The sequence below is a fragment of the Protopterus annectens genome, chromosome 8.part0 (assembly GCF_019279795.1).
Source record: "Protopterus annectens isolate FY-2018-M chromosome 8.part0, PAN1.0, whole genome shotgun sequence".
Lineage (NCBI taxonomy): Eukaryota > Metazoa > Chordata > Ceratodontiformes > Protopteridae > Protopterus > Protopterus annectens.
Window position 1 is genome coordinate 107,194,771 of NC_056741.1, and position 16,547 is coordinate 107,211,317.

At 32.0% G+C, this 16,547-nt stretch overlaps 1 pseudogene; it reads left to right on the plus strand.

The window, feature by feature from the left end:
* The first annotated feature begins 337 nt into the window (after positions 1-337).
* LOC122809907 lies at positions 338-511 on the plus strand (annotated as a pseudogene).
* The last annotated feature ends 16,036 nt before the right edge of the window (positions 512-16,547 follow it).

Consider the following 16,547-nt stretch of genomic DNA (forward strand, 5'->3'; position numbering starts at 1 on the left):
TACTCCCAATAACTTATGCTGTCCATGGGGATGGGGTACAATGGGACTGCAGATTATTGTCCATGCTTGTCTGTGGGGATGGGGTACAGCGGGACCGTAGATTATTGTCCATGCTTCAGCATGAGACTCAGCCAAAGACCTGCATGACTCATAGACAACACACTTCATGCATTCTCAGTGTCCACCAAAGATCAACTGCAGGGGTATGCCCAAGTGCATATCCTCCCCCAGGATGGGGACACTCATCGACCTTGCCTAAGTCATCAAGTAACTGACAGGTTTCCTAGGCTGGAGTCAAGGTTCTTACTCTCTCTCTACATATACATACATATATATGTGTGTGTGGTGTGTGTGTGTGTGTGTGTGTGTGTGTGTGTGTGTGTGTGTGTCACACACACACACACACACACACACACACACACACACACACACACACACATATATATATATATATATATATATGTAATGCACACACACACACACACACACACACACATATATATATATATATATATATATATATATATATATATATATATATATATATATATATATATATATATAGATATACATATATAAAACATATGCACCACAGATGCAAATAAAAAATATTTAAGAAAAATAACAATAAAAAATATTATATATATATATGTGTCCCTATTAAATGAACAAAAGTTACAAATCCCAAATGCTCACATGAACAAAAATGCTGTAACTCAAAAAGGTTATTGGGTGGAGTTGCCCCCCTCACCCCTCGCTAAATATATATTCCAACTCCAAGATTGCAATACAGTGAAGAAAGGGCAAATATCCCGATCATCACTGTACTGCAATGAAAGAAAAGCAACTTCGCGTTGCAGCATTTTCGCTCATGTGTGCGTTTGGGATTCGTAACTTTCATTCATTTAATAGGGACTCTATACATTTTATATATATATATATATATATATATATATATATATATATATATATATATATACATGTATATATATATATATATATATATATATATATATATATATATATATATATATATATATATAAAACACAACAACCCAAACAGGGAGGAACACGATTAAAATTCCAAAGAATATTATTCAGTCCACCATGTTAAAGATATGCGTAATAAATCCCAAAGGTAGATACAATTCTTTAATAAGCAAAAAATGAGTGAGCGCTTTCGTGGCTGCTATCTCCGCTTCATCACACATACATAACAAGATCAAGCATTGCAATAAATAATCTAATACATATCATGTGACTCATTTAACTAACAATTATTCAATTAAACTCTAATATATATTACTAATACAAAAAGCTAAGCAACAAATCAGTTATCATTAAAATTCATTATTAAAAACATCTTAAAACTTTTCAGGTGTATAATTAAAATAATAATTTTAGTGTAACTTTCTACCTTTTAAATGGGGCTTAAGTGAAACAGTTTCATTTAAACCTCTACCCCTATGTGCTGCAAGTCTGAGTATCCAGCGAAGTTCTGCCTGCTCAGTTAAGTTAACTACATCCCCAATACGTGCTGTCTAAGTTTGAACGTGCAATACTTGAAACAAAAAAGTATGTTCTATTCCTTCTTGTAATGTATGCTTAGCTAGGGTACTGTAGTCTTGCTTCCTAACATAACAATAATTGTGATCCCTAATGCGTTCCCTTAAAGTTCTATTCATTTTACCGACATAGAAACAAAAACAGGTCATGCAATGAGCTACATATACCACATTTTTATTACTGCATGTACTATTATTTCAATTCTCATAGCTGTCCACTATCTGGGTGTTTAAAATAGCGCGATTCATCAATTGAATCACATTGTGTACAGCCACCACATTTTTTAGTCCCATCGAAATTCTTTATGGTAGAAAAATTAAAGCTTTCATTTAAATTATTATAGCATAAGGACTCTTTGAGACTCTTCATATTGCTATAAATAAAACTAGGATAAATACCTACAATATTTTTAACCTTTTCATCTACCATAAGAATATTCCAATTTTGTAATACAGCATCCTGTACAATATTGGTATTGTTGCTATATGGTAAAATAAAAGACTAACCTGTCTCTATTTTTCCGCTTATTTTGTGGACTATGTCTGTCTGAAAAGTAAGGTTTTGCTCTAGTGGTTCTTAATGTATTTACATTAGAATAGACTTTAGAGATTTCTTCTTGGTTGTACCCTCTATTGATTAATCTCATTCTAAGATCTCCAAGCTCACTTATAAATTGGGGTTCTTCACAGGATAATCTAGACAATCTCATAGCCTGACCTTTGATAATATTATCAAAAATCATTGGGTTATGCATGCTGGTTCTATGCAAAAATGCTGGCCTATAACAAGGCTTACGATATACCTTAGTCATAAGGCTAGCTCCTGATTTATACACTGTCACATCCAAATAATTTATAGTGGTAGATGAAAAGTCCATAGTAAATTTCAAAAACGTACCCACAGTATTTAGATGTTCAAAAAATTATAATAATTCATCACTTGTCCCTTTCCAGAGAAAAAAAGAGATTGTCCACAAATCTCCTATAAAATATGACATCAGGATTCCCTAATATGTATTTAGTTTCCCATGCCACCATGACCAGGTTAGCATAACTGTTAGCACAACTAGTGCCCATTGCAACTCCTTTTCTTTGCCCATAGCAATAATTCTGAAAAAGGAAAATATTGTTTTCAAGTACCATTTCTAATGGAAGACATAAAAATTAAATTTTGTTTTGATCAAATAACATAGATTCATTTAGTAATAGCTTTAAAAAGTTTAAACCTTCAGTATTGGGGATGCATGTAATCAATGAAACAACGTCCATTGTTACTAATAAAAAGTCATTGGAACCATTCAGACTCTTAATACACTGGTAGAGATCCACTAAAAATTGCTCGGTGTCTTTAAGTATGTATAAGTAATTATTCAATACATTTTTGAGCTCATGGTCTAAGTAAATGGATAAAGGCTCAGTCAACCAATCAGAACCAGAGATTATTGGCCTAAAATTAGGTTCCGCTGGATTTTTATGCACCTTAGGCAAGCCATGTATTTTCAGTATTAACAGATGTTGTACTAAAAAGAAGTTGAACAAATCAGATGATTTTCATGCATTTACATTCTAAAAGACTGTTATAAATACTTTCTTGCATTTCATATACAATACTAGTTTGAACAATCTCATAAGCTTCATCTTCTAACATTTCATGCATTTTTCTAACATAGTAATCACAATCCATAACAGTTACTGGACCACCTTTGTCAGCTGGACGTATGACAATGTTTAGGTTATTTTTAAGCCCATATAGTGCTTCTAGTTCTTGCATATTTAAATTATTGTCCCTAATGGATTTTGAAAAATTAACATCATCATATAATGCATTTTCAACAGCCCTTAAAAAACGTATCTAAGTTGGCTTGTAGTTGTGGTACAAACGTACTTTTTCTTCTAAAGGTGTTATTAACATCGGTAGAATCATTGCCATACAACAATTTCAGAGCTATATTATGAACAAAAAGTCTAACAGCCAATATTGCTTGACTAATGTCCATATTAGAGCTCGGAATAAAGTTCATACCTTTGTTGAGTAATGCAGTTTCTGCTGGAGTCAGGACATGCCTAGATAGATTCAAAACTAGGCATCCTGATTCCAGAATGTTTTTTTTTTTCAAAACAGGTTTATTGTTTTAACATATAAGAGAAATATCATAACAATTTTATACAAGTAATTAAAAATAGGTATTATTATAATATTCAGCAAAACAACTAAAGTATTTACAAAGACATCCACTACAATCAGATCAATTAATTAAACTAAAATACCGTGCTATTGAAATTAGAATTTTTTTAACAAATTTTGTAAATTATCCCATACAATATAATATGATGTTTTTCTAGTTGTTCTCATTCTAATTGTGCTTATTTCCATATGGCACATTATATTCTTAACATTTTTAAATTCATTGAACGGAGGAGGTGTATCTGAAATCCAATTTCTAGTTATTATTTTCCTGGCCACTGCTAGGATAGACCATAACAAGGGAAGCTTAATCTTTTTAACACATTGAGGTACAGGTGTGTTGAATAATATAAGAGACTTAGAAATAATGAAATTATCTGTAAAAAGAGCCTGAAAAAATTCATTAATTGACTTCCAGTATTCTTTCAACTTCATACAGTCATAAAACATATGAGCCCAGTCAGCATTAATTTCTACATTACATCTCTTACATAGATTATCTTTATTATTTATTTTATTCATCATCAAAGGTGTATAAAAAGATCTATGTAAAAATTTCCACGTATAAAGTCTCCAGACAATGGAAGATGTAGTTCTATAAGCAGATTCCAATATATATTGTTTATCTTGTTGAGTTGGTGGGTCCCCATTAATAGAGGTGAAATAATTCCAGTATGAATCTACACTGTAAAAAGTTTCTTGTCTGATAATTTTATGTATATATGAAAGTTTACCTTTATCAGAAACTTTATGCTGTAAATTTAATATCAAGTAATCAATCAGTTTTGGAATAGATTCTTTAACTGTTATAGACATTAGATCTATTCTATCAATGAGATGTTGTCTAAAGATCTAAACCTCTAACCAGCAAGTTTCTCTTAGATCAAATTCTTGTTTTAAGAAATCTAGATTTTTAACTTTATTATCAGATATCAGCTGATACCAGTACTTTAGATCATTATCTATAGCTAAATGAGCTCCTTCAGAAGTAGATGACATAAGCATACCCTGAGTATACATTATATGGAATACAATAAAATTCCATTCCCTATACTTAGGGTGCATGAATATAAAGTTATGATAACTAATAATAATATTTAATGGGTAACAAACCATATGTTTAGGTGTAATAGGTGAAGTACAAAATTCCTTTAGCAACCACAACATGGAGTTATTTACAATCATATTTTTATGTGTTAAGGAGATTTTCATGAAGTGCATACTAATTAGCACCCAATAATCTTTCCATTTTGCGATATATGACTGATCTATTAATAAAGTAATAACTTTTATAATAGAAGAGATAATATATAAATTAAAGTCTGGAAAAGAAATACCCCCTTGAGACCAGCTATTAGTATGTTTCTTTAATGCAATCCTAGGTCTATTAGGTGCCCATAAGAAATTTAGCATTAGTGTATTCAGTTTCTTGATAATTATTTTTGTAGGTGAAAGTATTATTGATTGTATTAAGTATAAAATCTTGGGGAATATTATCATTTTAATAATTGTAAGTCTCTCCTCCATAGTAAAAACATATTATTCCAGGTATTAAAAAGATTTTGTATATTAAGAAAACAGGTATTATAGTTATTATATATAATAGATTTAATATCTTTAGATAGTATTATACCTAAATAAGTTATCTGACCTGAATTGGGTACATATTTAGTAAAATCACTAATGAGAATATTTTTTCGTGTATATATAGGTAGTATTTTAGTTTTTCTTCATTGAATATTAAACCAGAAATACTTTTAAAATTCATCATTTTATCAAATAAAGACTGCATAGAAGAATTAGATCCTGCTGATGTAATTAGAACATCATCTGCAAAAGTTGAATTTTGATGTTGTATTTTCGTCTATTTCAAAACCATCTATGTCAGTACTTTTTCTAATCAAATTAGCCCAAGGCTCCATTACTAAAGTGAATAATAGTGGAGAAAGTGGACATCCTTGCTTTGTACCTTTAAGAATGGGTATTTTTGTGAAACATATGTTCCTACCTTAATATAAGCCAGCGTTCCTTTGTATAAATGCTCAATTAAATTTACAAATGCATCAGAGAAGTTTGTGCATTTCAGTAAGGTAAACAGATAGTCCCAACTTACTGAATCAAATGCTGAACCTATATCAAGACTAATAAGTGTTAAATCTTTCTTTTTCCTATTTGCAAAATCAATTAATGTTAAAGTTCTTCTTATATTATCAAAAGTATTTCTATTTACAATGAAGCCCGTCTGATCTATATCTATAATGCCGGGATGATTGTCTTCAATCTATCAGCAAAAATACTCATAAACATTTTATAATCAACATTAAGTAATGAGATGGGTCGATATGAAGAGCATCTAGTTGGATCTTTATTAGGTTTTAAAATTGGTGAAATAAATGTATATTGCCAAGATGGGGGGGTTATTAACTCAGTTTGGGCCAAAATAAAAACCTTATGTATTAATGAATATGTAGTTTTAGAAAGGATTTTATATATCTCTGGTATAATACCATCATTACCCGGTGCTTTGTTTGATTTAAGCTTATTTATTTGTGTAATAACTTCTGTATATGAAATACTCTTGTCCAATAGTTTAATCTGTTGTTTATTAAGCTTTTATTCATGTTTGTGGTTATAAACTCCTTTATTTTATCTTTAGGTTCCATGTTAATGTTGTTATGGTTAATCTTGTGAAAGTGATTTCTAAATTCATCCAGTATTTCTGGTATACTAGAAACATTCTTCTTTTCCTTAGAGAAAAGATTTCTTTGATATGGTTTTGTTTATTCAATCTTTTGTTTTATTTTTAAGTCTATGTAAGTATTTGGGGCTTATTGAATAAGACAAAACTTATATTTCTCTAAAGTTATTTTAACTTTATGAGTTAAAATTTCTTTGTATTTCTCATTTAGTTTGTTTATTTCTTCAATAACTTTCTTGTCCATAATATTTTCTTTATTATTATGTTTATAAGAGTCTAATTTACTTTGAATATCTAACAATTCCTTATCCCAAGATTTCCTTTTATTATTATACCATCTGATACTTTGTCCATATAGATATGATTTTAAGGCATCCCAAACATAGACAATGGAGACTTCAGGAGTACTATTTATGTCTAGAAAATGTTGTACTTCTGAAAGTATATATTCTTTATAGTCTTTTAGCTGAGTTAAGTATGCTGGTATCCTTTTGATCTGAACATTATGAGTATTTTTTTATCATGAATTTGAAAACAATTGAGTTATGATCAGATATAGGACATGAAATGATTTTGGAATTAATTAAATCTGTTACCATCTGGTTAGAAATAAAGACCCTATCTATTTTTGAATAAGTTTTGTATCTGTTAGAAAAAAGGTGTATGGTAATGATTTTGAATCTATCTGATTATTAATATCATTCAAATGATAAGAATTAGCAAAATCATTTAAATGTTTTGCATTAGATGTAATTCTTCTTTTCCTTATAGTGGTAGTATCACTTTCATGTAGTATACAATTAAAATCACCAGCTAAAATAATATCCCCTATAGAGAATGATATGATCTTATCAATATGATATTTCACTGTATTAATACCAATTCCAGGTATCCAATATACATTAATTAAAGTGTAAGTCTTCCCATTAATTTAGATTGTAACCATACAAAACATTCCTTTGTCATCCTGATAAGACTTAATGGTTTTAGGAATGGGCATACTTTTATTCCATAAAATAGCCACTCCTCTTTTTTCTGAGTGTGCTCTGAACTAACCAATACTGTATACTTATTAGTGGCTAGTTTATCAATATCTTTTTTCAAGAGATGGGTTTCTTGCAGGAAGACTAGATTGGCCTTGTGTAAATTAATGTATCTTATTAGGCTTGCCCTTTTACACGGATTATTCAATCCATTAATGTTTAAAGAAATTCCTTTTAAAGATGTCATTTGACATTTTTAAAACTCAAGAATCTTATGATCGAAATAACAAATAACAAGATAAATAATGTTACATCTCCTCATTTAGGTGTACCTTTAAATATAGCTGTATTTATTAAATCTCTTATGGGATTTTGTATAGGATTCAGTTTTGTTTGTAGTGACAATGAGTGTACAAAATATATTGTGGATGTCAAAACTATATACATATAACAATGAACAAGTGAAACTAATGTAAGGATTAAACCTTGCATCCAGCCTGGAGTTGAAAACTCCAACTTAGAGTAGTATTTACTACTCAAGTTAATCCCCTACCCTAAGCAGCAGTACCTCAGCTACCACCTTATCAATTTAATACTAGTTATATTTAACTGAGGTTAACAGTTTTCAATTCAATTATCTATCAACACAAAACTACACATTTGGTAAAACAGCATCATATAAACTAAAATAAACTTTTTTTTTTTTAAAAAACTATTCATACTACTATATAGATCTATGTAATATATAACACTTGTATTCAAATAGCATTCAAATAATCTTGATGTTAGAAATCAAGAGGAGAGAAAATTAGGTTCTAACATTCATTTAAATCAAAAACTTTGGCTAATATGATTCAGACATTACATATATTAAGATGCATCTATTTTCTGTCATGTGAATACTATTAACAGCTTCCAAAAAAAATCTTGAATTGTTTGTATATGAGCATTTACTTAAACTCATTATTGTCAATAGAGTAAAATATTGTATTCATAAAAATTATTATAAATCATATTGCACAGTTATGCAAATTCTCAAAAACACTTGCATTATTAAAAAAAAAAAGCCATCACACACATACACACAGACACACACACATACAGATACACACACACATACAGATACACACACACACAAACACACACACACACACATACACACACACACACACACACACACACACACACACACACACACACACACACACACACATATATATATATATGATCTCACTGAGTTATGTCCTTGTTGAGCACTATCCTACTTGCTGTCCCTAGAATAAATCTGTCTGCTTTATAGAAAATAATGCACAGCAAACACATTTTAGTAACCAGATTTTACAATCATGCTAACCTACTGCTTTAAAATATATCACATGACATTTCTTCCAGAATAGAATTATAAAATTGTTTATGCTTGTCAATCAGATGAATTAAATGAATTATAATAAAGTATATGTTTGGAACAGAAGTTTTTAACACAGATTATTATGCTGCTGTTAAGTAGATTTTCAAAAACATTTAAATAAATGTTTCATTTTCTATGCCTTCTAAAATAAGACATTTACTTACTACAAGAAACTACATCATTTAAACTCATTTTAACGGACATATTTTATGAATAGAGTATTTTTCCTGAATCTGTGGTGTGTCAGTATGATAACTAGGTCAGAGGTTATACTAACTGCTTTCAGTTTCTCTGTGAGAATTCTGTGAGTTGAAGCTTTTGAAGTAGTTCATGGACACTGTGCATGAGACAGCCCACATCCCAGATTGTCTCCCTTAACATTTTGGCGGGAAACTTATTAAAACTTGTGACAAACATTCATTTTGTCAATAGAGTAAAATATTGTATTCATAGAAATTATTATAAATCATATTGGATAGTTATGCAGATTCTCAGAAACACTTGCATTATTATATAAAAAGCCATCACACTCACACACACACATACACATACATACACACACACACACACACACACACACACACACACACACACACACACACACACACACACACATATATATATATATATATATATATATGATCTCACTGAGTTGTGTCTTTGTTGAGCACTATCCTATTTGCTGTCCCTAGAATAAATCTGTCTGCTTTATACAAAATAATGCACAGCAAACACATTTTAGTAACCAGATTTTACAATCATGCTAACCTACTGCTTTAAAATATATCACATGACATTTCTTCCAGAATAGAGTTATAAGATTATTTATGCTTGTCAATCAGATGAATTAAATGAGTTATAGTAAAGTATATGTTTGGAACACAAATTTTTAACACATATTATTATGCTGCTGTTAAGTAGATTTTCAAAAACATTTAAATAAATGTTTCATTTTCTATGCCTTCTAAAATAAGACATTTACTTACTACAAGAAACTACATCATTTAGACTCATTATAACTGGCATATTTTATGAATAGAGTATTTTCCTGAATCTGTGGTGTGTCAGTGTGATAACTATGTCAAAGGTTATACTAACTGCTTTCAGTTTCTCTGTGAGAATTCTGTGAGTTGAAGTTTTTGAAGTAGTTCATGGACACTGTGCATGAGACAGCCCACATCTCAGATTGTCTCTCTTAACATTTTGGCGGAAACTTATTAAAACTAGTTACAAACATTCATTTAGTAGTGTAAATGTATGTAAACATGACAAAACCTTCACAATGTATTCCACAGACCATTACAGCCTCTTACTTCTTTTCAGAAAGAGAAACAAATTGAATCACAGCTTGCCATTAAATCTTCAGATATTTTAACTGGTTATGAAACAAAACATTATAACTGACATATTTTATGAATAGAGTATTTTCCTGAATCTGTGGTGTGTCAGTGTGATAACTATGTCAAAGGTTATACTAACTGCTTTCAGTTTCTCTGTGAGAATTCTGTGAGCTGAAGCTTCTGAAGTAACTCATGAACACTGTGCATGAGACAGCCCACATCTCAGATTGTCTCTCTTAACATTTTGGTGGGAAACTTATTAACAACTAGTGACAAACATTCATTTAGCAGTGTAAATGCATCTAAACATGACAAAACCTTCACAATGTATTCCACAGATCATTACAGCCTCTATGTAAGTGAAATTAAGCCCAAAATTACCAACAAGCAATAAAACTCAACATTCTTCTCCCAACTCAATTTTCATACAAATCCTATTATTCACTGTGCCCACACAATCAAAAGCATTTCTATATATTAATAAAGAAAAGAAAGAGAGTAGAAAATAAAAGGGAGTGAGGCAGAAATAAAAAAAATGTAAGAGAAAGCTGTAAGAAGTATATACAATGGAATGTTACTTACTGTTTATATTAATAGAGTTAAAAATAAAACATATTATTTACTCTTATTTAGTTCTGATTATTATTAGTTAAAGCATAACAGATTATTTACAAACAAGCATAAGCAGTATAATCAAGAAAGTATAATTAGAAATAGCATTTGAAGAACTTATAAAAACTTTTACAAGGAATAAATATGTTATTATTCTATTAATGATATTTTCATTACTATTCTCTCCCTGCCCTCCCCACCCTTTACCCACTACATAATCTAAATAGAATGTCATTGTTTAAACAAAGAAAATAATAAAAGGAGAAGGAAAAAAGGCAAAGATAAAAAAAGTATCAAATTACTAACCTTACTTCTTTTCAGAAAGAGAAACAAATTGAATCACAGCTTGCCATTAAATCTTCAGGTATTTTGACTGGTTATGAAACAAAACATTTCTTTGCACATAGAGAATAACTTTGATTAAATCTTTTCCAAAATATTTGTGGCTTTCTGGAAATGCAGGAACTATATTCAAAAAGATTAATAATGAACTAAAATGATGAGAGAGAAAACATATAACAAATCATTTGTTTTTAGTCTCTTCTTCTTCTCTGAAGTCTTCCACGAAGCTTCAGTTGCCAATCTCTTTAATGAAGAACTAGCCCATTCCATTTCTTCTATTTTATCCAAAATCCTTTTTCTTTGACAAACAGTAAAGCAGAGTCTAAATCATCGAAACCTTAGGACCATCAGGAAGGAAGATTTTAAGCTTGGCAGGAAACAGAAGATATGTTTTAAACTGTGCTTTTTAAGCTCCCTTATTAGTGGCAGAAAAACTTTTCTTTTAGCTATTACCATGGAAGAATAGTCATTGTCAAAATGCACAGTTGTCTCATTAATCTTAACAGGAGCTTTAGCCCAAGCAGATTTAAGAACCATCTCTTTATCAAAGATGATAGAAATCTAACTATAACTGATCTAGGATATTTTTTGTTAGAGTTAGTATTAGCTATAGATCTATGTGCTCTTTCGATACCAAAAGAGAATGCTTCTGGTAAGTCTAAAGTTTTAGGGAGCCAAGTTGTTAAAAAAGAAGTAATATTGTTACCTTTAATATTTTCTGGCAGTCCAAAAATCCTAATGATATTGCGCCTAGATCTATTTTCCAGGTCATCCAGCTTTGTTTGTAAATGTGTATTTTGTTTCAGCAGAAACTCAATGCTGATTTCCTCTTCTTGGATTCTATTCTCCATGTCATTCACAGCTTCTTCTATGCCTGTCATCTGGATCTTCTGTTGTTGCAGGTCTGTATGTAACAGGTCTATTTGTTTTGTAGTTTTTCTATGAAGGTGTCTATTTTAGTATCCATTTTATCCATTTTATCAGTAAGTTGCTGGATTATAATTATCAGAGACTGAAGTTCTTTCTTGATGCTGGAGTCTTGAGAATTTGTCTTACTGGAACTCATTTCAGACTGATAAACTGACAGGAAAATTTCCACAGTGATTTCTGACAGGAATATTGTTAAGATTTCCTTTCTTTTTTAGATATAGTTCAAGAACTATATAAAACAAACGTATTTAGAAAGAAAATTACTTCAAAAATAAATTTTTTAAGTAATTAATTCCTGTCAGTGTAATGAAATTGGTGGAGCTGAAGAAATCTGCTGCTATCCTGTGTTCATCCTTGGCCATGCCCCTCATTCCAGAATGTTTTGATTGTGCGCTGATTCTGCTGATGAGGTGGCTTTCTTTTCTTGGCTCCTCTCAGCACATCCGAATCTATGGATCTTTTTCTGCCAGTTTGGATTGGTAAGGGGGCCACTGGAAAATTTTGCACTTCTTCTTTCTCGACCTCTATTTTTTGCCTCACAGCACTAGAAATACTAATTTCTTTGCTATTATTCTCAAAACTAGATAACGCATTTCCTTTTTGACGCTCAGACAGTAATTCGTTAGGTGTTGTATATACTGAGCGACTAGCCTCTGGTGAAGTAACACTCAATAACGAATTATCATTTAACTGCTCCGTCTCTTCAGACTTCAAGCATTCACCACTCTTCCGCTTCTGCTCTGTGTTACTTGAAACAAGTTCCGTCTGGACAACGATAGACGTTGAATTTCCTCTATTGGAATGATTTACGCTCATATTTGTTGGTGTTTCATGTATATTACGAATAGAACTTTAAGGGAATGCATTAGGGATCACAACTATTGTTATGTTAGGAAGCAAGACTACAGTACCCTAGCTAAGCATACATTACAAGAAGGAATAGAACATACTTTTTTGTTTCAAGTATTGCACGTTCAGACTTAGACAGCACGTATTGGGGATGTAGTTAACTTAACTGAGCAGGCAGAACTTCGCTGGATACTCAGACTCGCAGCACATAGGGGTAGAGGTTTAAATGAAACTGTTTCACTTAAGCCCCATTTAAAAGGTAGAAAGTTATGCTAAAATTATTATTTTAATTATACATCTGAAAAGTTTTAAGATGTTTTTAATAATGAATTTTATTGATAACTGATTTGTTGCTTAGTTATTTGTATTAGCAACATTATGTTTATATTAGAGTTTAATTGAATAATTGTTCGTTAAATGAGTCACATGATATGTATTAGACTATTTATTGCAATGCTTGATCTTGTTATGTATGTCTGATGAAGCGGAGATAGCATCCGCGAAAGCGCTCACTCATTTTCTGTTTATTAAAGAATTTTATCTACCTTTGGGATTTATTACGTATATCTTTAACATAGTGGACTGAAAAATATTCTTTGGAATTTTAATCGTGTTCCTTCCTGCTTGGGTTGTTTTTATCTTCCTTGGACATTTCGTTTGCTTGGTTTAACATATATATATATATATATATATATATATATATATATATATATATATATATAAAAACACACGCACCACAGATGCAAATAAAAAAATAAAGAAAAATATCTGTGCAGTAAAATAAGACAAAAATAACAAGAAATGAATATTAGCATATGCCACCAGAAAATAAGAACACATTGTACACTTTAATGGCTGCATCCTGAATAAACCTTGAAATTGTATTCTTTCTTACTTTAACCCTCCCTGTCCCAAAAAAAAAGTTCTAATTCTTCCCTTGTCAATGGAAAAGCATTTAATGAAATTATGAGTCCTACTAGTTGTCAAGTTGCCTACAACCAGAGATACCTTTGAAGTTTAAAGAAGTGGCACTGATTTGTAGGATTTGTCAAACTATGAGTTATTATTACTCACCTGTGTTATTAAGTACACTAGATTGCTGTACCAAGTTTTGTTTCCTTGACAAACGTAACAAAATACCAAAATAATGTAACTTGCTCTCTTTGGGGCCCAACCAAGAGCAGGCATGCCCCTGGGATCTCAGGGTTCACTGGAGCCAAAAAACAGCTATGCATTAGTAGCTCATTAATATAGCCCCAATTTGAACACTATGTTGTTAGACTTAATTGGTCAAGTGTTCTTCACATCAACCTATACAACACTGTGGCATGGACACTCTTCTACACACAGAAACACACACACACACACACACACACACACACACACACACACACACACACACACACACACACACACACACACACTTTCAAGTACCCCCATGTACACACACACATTCAAGTGCCCCCATCCACACATGCACACACACACACACACACACACACACACACACACACACACACACACACACACACATATGCCCATGAACACATATATTATGCACACACCCACACGCACACACACACACACACACACACACACACACACACACACACACACACACACACACACACACACACACTTCAGTTGCTCCCACTCTCTGCCCTGTACTGGAACATTAAAAACTATACGGCAAATAGGGAAAACAAGAAAAAAACAATGCTAATATAGAAATAAGCTAACTTACTCATAATGCACTGTGTTTTGGAAACACTAGTGGCATTTCTTGTTATTTTATATCCACATAACAGTATCTGGTTCCTCCTATTATTTACAAGCAGTTAACCTCTTCTAGTCTTCAAATAAAGAAATGCAAGTTAGTTTGCATTCCACCCTAACCTAGACATTGTAAAACTCAAACATAAATATTTGAGTAAAAGAAAACTTCAAAGAAATAATGCAAAACAGCAATACTAGTACTCAAACAAAAGTCACATTTTCTCACAGAGGTCTGTTCTAGCACTTTCCTGATGAAAACTGAACAGATAGATACTCCTTGATATTAGCACACATAAAAGCTGTTTCTAGCTCCATGGAAAATTCAGAGTGATTAACTAGCCATAGGTCTCACAAAAAATACAAAGCTAGCTTTCTTCCCTAATCTACAACTTAAAAATCTCAAAAGAAAATAATTAAGTTAATATACCTTGCTTTATATCTGTATATTTTGCAATGATTGTTTTTTAACTGTTTGTATGAACTCAACTGCTCTGAGTACTACCCGAGCTGTATTTTTAAATACCTGTTAGCTTGTTCAAACTGCATGCTCTGTGTGTATTACCCTATCATTTAAATGTCTTTCTTACCCCTTCACTATTTCTTTTTTTCTTGTCCCCACTATTTCTAGGTTTGAAACTTCTATCCTACTCTAATACCTTATGAGCATACCTACCTGGTGAAAGAACTCCCTGCAAACCAAATTCATACAACTCCTCTATAGCATAAAGACTTGCCGTCCTGCTTAATGAACCCTGTTCACTACGAGGCAAGAAAATATGTGTTATCAAATAAAGTGGTAATATTTAAACACTTGCTAAATATCTAGTGTATGTACTATATGCTACCTTAGCCAGTATACCCAGCAGCCATTCTCCCCTCTCTATCCCCTAGCATTTAGATGTTTTATCACTCCTGTGCTGTCTCCTGAAACTATCCTTAGGGGCCTTCCCAAACTTTGAAACATCTCTCTCTGCTCACTTGCCTCTGTTGTTATTACTCTATCTGACCACTAGATGGCACTCTAAACTAGGATAGCACCTAAATCGTCCATCCTTCCCTGATCTCCAAAGAATTTAAAGTTCTGTCCCAGGCTTGTGAACTGTCTTCCTGCCCTATCTCTACCTGCTACTTTATGATAGCTTTGCGCTCTGCTACCACTTACCTTCATGACCACTATTACCTATCTCCCTAGACCTACTCATTCTCAACTAAGGTACCCAGTAGTTAACTACTTACTGTTAGGTTTTTGTTGACTTACTCGCTTACATGTCTGAACCCGCTCCATTCGCCCTGCGGGCTCACTCACTCCCTTACTCTACCCCAATTCCCACCCACCCCCAGGGGTCCTAACCTTAAACCTCCTGTGGCCACACCCCCACTCCTACTCAGCCAATCTCATCCTCCTACTCATCACATCCTAACACCCCCAAACTCACCACTTAAAGATACTCATTACTTCTAGTAGTACTTAATCAATTTCAAACTCTATATCCTAACTTACTACTAAAGCTTGCACTAACTCCCCACTCTCTTCCTCTTAAAGATACCTTACCCCAATTTATTTAATTACCTAACCTATCACCATGGCCTCTTTACCAAGACTCAAATACCAACAACTATTTCTCTTAATTGCCATCTTACCTTTACTAACTATAACATATACACTAACTAAATATGAACATCTGACCTTGAATAAATACAGTCAGTCCCTTAAACAAGCAACCTTGACAGACCAATTACCTTACCATAACTACATTAATATTACCTCAACACCCACCTATTTAATACCAACGTTTCATTGTTTAGTCCACATCAACTATGACCAATCCAAGAAAACAAAATATACACCCTGTAAATTC